We start from the raw sequence: 6019 nt of genomic DNA, 5'->3' as shown, positions 1-6019 counted from the left end.
GGCCGCGCGCCTCTCTGCCGCCTCTGATTGGACGGTGGGCACGTCAATCAGCATTGATCAGCGATAATCCACGAGCTGGGCGGGAATATCCCAAAAACCAGCGGCCGCCTGTGAACGCCTCATGGGAGCTGTAGTTAAATACCACAAATGAATCCTTATTTATTCATTTAAATGACAAAATCTCACGACTTTACCGTCAGTAACAGCATGAGATACTCAGCTATTACAGACGCAAAAAGCACGTTAAAATAAACAAAAAATACAAGATACGAGTGCAAAAAATACAAGTACTTAAGTACAATTGTGAGGTACTATATCGGAATACAGATATTTTTAGCTGCTTCATACTTTCACTCCACTACATGTCAGAGCGAAATATTGTACTTTTTATGGGACTAAATTTATTTATTTATTGGATTTTAGTAACTTTACAGAGCGCTAATACAAAATATAATGAATGAATTAATTTTTAATTAGTTTTTTACTTTGATTTCACATTTTATTTTTTAAAATAAATTATGCTTTTATATCAACACTTTTTTTTAAATCCCCAAGGGGAATTCACAATCTACCCAGCAGTACATAAAGTCATTAAATGAGTTCCATCTTTACCAGCTGCAACATTAAAGTGGAGAACACCTTAATGCATTAATAGTTATAATACAATAATACAATATACAGTACAGGCCAAAAGTTTGGACACACCTTCTCATTCAATACGTTTTGTTTATTTTCATGACTATTTACACTGTAGATTCTCACTGAAGGCATCAAAACTATGAATGAACACATGTGGAGTTATGTACTTAACAAAAAAAGGTGAAATAACTGAAAACATGTTTTATATTCTAGTTTCTTCAAAATAGCCACCCTTTGCTCTGATTACTGCTTTGCACACTCTTGGCATTCTCTCCATGAGCTTCAAGAGGTAGTCACCTGAAATGGTTTTCCAACAGTCTTGAAGGAGTTCCCAGAGGTGTTTAGCACTTGTTGGCCCCTTTGCCTTCACTCTGCGGTCCAGCTCACCCCAAACCATCTCCATTGGGTTCAGGTCCGGTGACTGTGGAGGCCAGGTCATCTGCCGCAGCACTCCATCACTCTCCTTCTTGGTCAAATAGCCCTTACACAGCCTGGAGGTGTGTTTGGGGTCATTGTCCTGTTGAAAAATAAATGATCATCCAACTAAACGCAAACCGGATGGGATGGCATGTCGCTGCAGGATGCTGTGGTAGCCATGCTGGTTCAGTGTGCCTTCAATTTTGAATAAATCCCCAACAGTGTCACCAGCAAAACACCCCCACACCATCACACCTCCTCCTCCATGCTTCACAGTGGGAACCAGGCATGTGGAATCCATCCGTTACCTTTTCTGCGTCTCACAAAGACACGGCGGTTGGAACCAAAGATCTCAAATTTGGACTCATCAGACCAAAGCACAGATTTCCACTGGTCTAATGTCCATTCCTTGTGTTTCTTGGCCCAAACAAATCTCTTCTGCTTGTTGCCTCTCCTTAGCAGTGGTTTTCCTAGCAGCTATTTGACCATGAAGGCCTGATTCGCGCAGTCTCCTCTTAACAGTTGTTCTAGAGATGGGTCTGCTGCTAGAACTCTGTGTGGCATTCATCTGGTCTCTGATCTGAGCTGCTGTTAACTTGCGATTTCTGAGGCTGGTGACTCGGATGAACTTATCCTCAGAAGCAGAGGTGACTCTTGGTCTTCCTTTCCTGGGTCGGTCCTCATGTGTGCCAATTTCGTTGTAGCGCTTGATGGTTTTTGCGACTCCACTTGGGGACACATTTAAAGTCTTTGCAATTTTCCGGACTGACTGACCTTCATTTCTTAAAGTAATGATGGCCACTCGTTTTTCTTTAGTTAGCTGATTGGTTCTTGCCATAATATGAATTTTAACAGTTGTCCAATAGGGCTGTCGGCTGTGTATTAACCTGACTTCTGCACAACACAACTGATGGTCCCAACCCCATTGATAAAGCAAGAAATTCCACTAATTAACCCTGATAAGGCACACCTGTGAAGTGGAAACCATTTCAGGTGACTACCTCTTGAAGCTCATGGAGAGAATGCCAAGAGTGTGCAAAGCAGTAATCAGAGCAAAGGGTGGCTATTTTGAAGAAACTAGAATATAAAACATGTTTTCAGTTATTTCACCTTTTTTTGTTAAGTACATAACTCCACATGTGTTCATTCATAGTTTTGATGCCTTCAGTGAGAATCTACAATGTAAATAGTCATGAAAATAAAGAAAACGCATTGAATGAGAAGGTGTGTCCAAACTTTTGGCCTGTACTGTATATTATTCTGAAATTAAATATTCTGCATCATAATCAATAATATAATAGCCTATATATTATTCTGCAAAATTAGTACTTTTACATTTGGTACTTTAAAGGGATAGTGCACCCAAAAATGAAAATTCAGCCATTATCTACTCACCCATATGCCGATGGAGGCCCTGGTGAAGTTTTAGAGTCCTCACATCACTTGCAGAGATCGGCGGGGGCAGCGGCTAGCACACCTAATGGCTGATGGTGCCCCAGACTAACGTCCAAGAACATAAAATTGAATCCACAAAGTATCTCCATACTGCTCATCCGTAGTAATCCAAGTGTCCTGAAGCCCCGGCATAAAAAGTTGTTTGGAAAAACGTCATATGAACTCTGTCCGTGTTTACATCACGTGACACGTGCACTGCAGGGGGAGACAACAGTAACCACAGTAGCTAAAAGATCATTTGCACTACGGTCTTTTAGCAAAGGACAGCCCAACACGTCTGAAGACTCTGAAATTGAGGAGGAACAGCATTTCTTTGTTGAGCCGTATTTGTTTGAGCCCGAGTATACGGACGCGGAACTCAGGCTACTGGACGAAGCAGCCGCCGCAGCTCATGAGCCTAACCCTCAGCCAGCTGCAGAATACCGGAGTCGAGCACTGGAAACCTGGTGGTGTAGTTGTTTCAAATGCAAAGCAATGCCAACGGATAAGGAAAGTCTTTGCTGCTCAGACTGGGAATTGGCGATGCCTGCACTTGAGAATCTGGACATCAGTACTGACAAGACTGCTGCTCTTCAGAGACCGTGCATCACCGATCACCCTGAGCGCGCACATGTGAGCGCGGAGCACAGAGAAGCAGTCAGAGCTACAGGCTACAGTGAGGCTAAAAACAGAGTTCACATGACGTTTTTCCAAACAACTTTTTATGTCGGGGCTTCAGGACACTTGGATCACTACGGATGAGCAGTATGGAGATACTTTGTGGATTCGATTTTGTGTTCTTGGACGTTAGTCTGGGGTGCCGTCAGCCATTAGGTGTGCTAGCCGCTAGCCTTGCCGATCTCCGCAAGGGATGTGGGGACTCTAAAACTTCACCAGGGCCTCTGTCAGCATATGGGTGGGTAGATAATGGCTGAATTTTCATTTTTGGGTGCACTATCCCTTTAAGTATATTTTGATGCTAATAATGATGTACTTTTTATGATTAAAATTTTGATTGCAGGAATTTTAGTGCAAGGTATTTTGGCACTGTAGTATTATTTTTACTTGAGTAACAGATCTGAGTGCTTCCTCTGCTGCACATTGACTCTGAGCACATTTATACTTTGTCTTGCTTATCCTCAAACTTGGCTGGATTAATAATATATTAATCACCTGATCACTCCTAATTTTATTAAATAAAAATTTCAATGAAGTGTTAAGTTAACTGAAAGATATAAGTCACCATTGAAGTGTAGAAGTTGCAGCTGTTCTGGAACTTTCAGTCTTATCACACAGTCCTCCAAAGCAGATAAGTACTGAGTTAATGCTTACTTCAGCTGAGGAAGCTACAGAACAGTGACTAAGCATGCAAAGATTTTGTCAACTTTTGGTCAATAAACTGTGAATCCTAAACATTGGGTTTGAGAAACAACTCAACTCAGATCCACTTACTTGCTTGCTTTTTTCCCAGAGTTTTTCAACATGTTACCTTAACACTGTTGTTGTCACCATTTTGCTAATTTGGACTTTTTCTACTGCAGGTTATATATATATATTCTATTTATTAATAATCATACATGTACAAGTACACTACTCAAATTAAAAATTTAAATCACACTTCAGATCTTGAAGAATGAATTATTCAAGTTGAAAATCTTTACTGACGTACATTGTATAATTTGTTGAGAACAAAATGACGTAACAACAATCAGTGGAAAACAAAATCATCAACCCACTGAGGGCTGGATTCAAAATCACACCCAAAATCAAAGTAAAAAATTTAAATCACAGGCTGATCCAACTTGTGTGAATTTTACCACAACAACTCATAATGTGACTCAGTAGTGTGTACAGCCCCTGTAGGCCTGTATGACCTCCTGTAAATGTCTGGGCATGCTCCTGATGAGTCGGTAGATGGTGTCCTGAGGGATCTCCTCCCAGACCTGTATCAGGGCATCATTGAGCTCCTGGACAGTCTGTGGTGGTACTTGGCGGGGTCGGATGCACCAATACATAACGTCCCATCGATGCTCAGTTGGATTTAGGTCAGGGGAATGAGAAGGCCAGTCAATGGCATCAGTGCCTTCATTATCCAGAAACTGCCTACACACTCTGGCCACATGATGCTGGGTATTGTCCTGCACTGCTCCAGCGTAAGGTCTGACAGTCGCTCTGAGGATTTCATCCCTCTACCTAACAGCAGTCAGGGTACCGTTGGCTATGACATGGAGGTCTGTGCAGCCCTCCAAGTATATGCCTCCCCAGACCACCACTGACCCACCACCAAACAGGTCATGCTGGAGGATGTTGCAGGCAGCATAACGTTAACCACAGCGTCTCCAGTCTCTTTCGTGTCTGTCACGTGCTCAGTGTGAACCTGTTCTCATCTGTGAAGACAACAAGGTGCCAGTGGCGGACCTGCCGATTCTGGTGTTCTCTGGCTAATGCCACTCGAGCTGCACGGTGCTGGGCTGTGAGCACAGGTTCCAGTAGAGGACATCAGGCTCTCATGCCACCCTCATGGAGTCTGTTTCTGACAGTTTGGTCAGAAACATGCACACCAGTAGCCTGCTGGAGGTCATTTTGTAGGGCTCTGACAGTACTCCTCCTGTTCCCCCTCATACAAATGAGCAGATACCGGTCCTGCTGCTTGGTTGATGCCCTTCTATGGCCCTGTCCAGCTCTCCTAGTGTAACAGCCAGTCTCCTGGTATCTCCTCCATGCTCTTCTTGAGACTGTGCTGGGAGACACAGCAAACCTTCCTACGACTGCACCCATGGATTTGCCATCCTGGATGAGCTGGACTACCTGTGCAACCTGACTGGGCTGCAGGTACCGCCTCATGCTATCAGTAGTGACAAGGACACAAGCAGAACACCAAACTAGAGAAGAATCAGTCAGGAAGGAGAAGCAGAGAGCCACTGTCTGTGGCCACCACATGTAAAACCATTCCCTTTTTGGGGGTTGTCTTGCTTTTGCCTCTCCATTGCACCTGTTGTCACTTTGATTTGAACCAAAGCAGCTGAAACTGATTCACAATCACGTGCGCTTCCTAAATGGACAGATTGACATCCCTGAAGTTTAACTGACTTGGTGTTAGACTTTGACCGTTACGTGTTTCTCTCCTTTTTTTTTGAGCAGTGCATATATGTACCTATCCATATTCTATATATATATATATATATATATATGCAGTATGATACAAGCTTGTGCAATTTCCCACTGTGCAATATTTTACCACTTACTGTGCAATAATATTTGAAGGCTATATATCTGTATATTTACAGGTGAAAAGTGCCGATAGATTTTATATTATTTTATTTAATTTTTGTTTTTGTGACATTTGTATCCTTTCAGGCAATCAGTCGCTTTTGCTTTTTGTATTTTCCTCCTGACCCCTGAGCTGCTGTAACATGAGATTTCCCTGATGTGGGATTAGTAGTTTTATCTTAATACTCAATATAGAGGATATAAGTTTCTTAGTGACAACGACACAAGCTCCATCCACTAAGAAAGAAGGCTCTAACCG

Source organism: Epinephelus fuscoguttatus, linkage group LG17 (assembly GCF_011397635.1).
Source record: "Epinephelus fuscoguttatus linkage group LG17, E.fuscoguttatus.final_Chr_v1".
NCBI lineage: Eukaryota > Metazoa > Chordata > Actinopteri > Perciformes > Serranidae > Epinephelus > Epinephelus fuscoguttatus.
Note: the sequence above shows the minus strand (reverse complement) of the source record.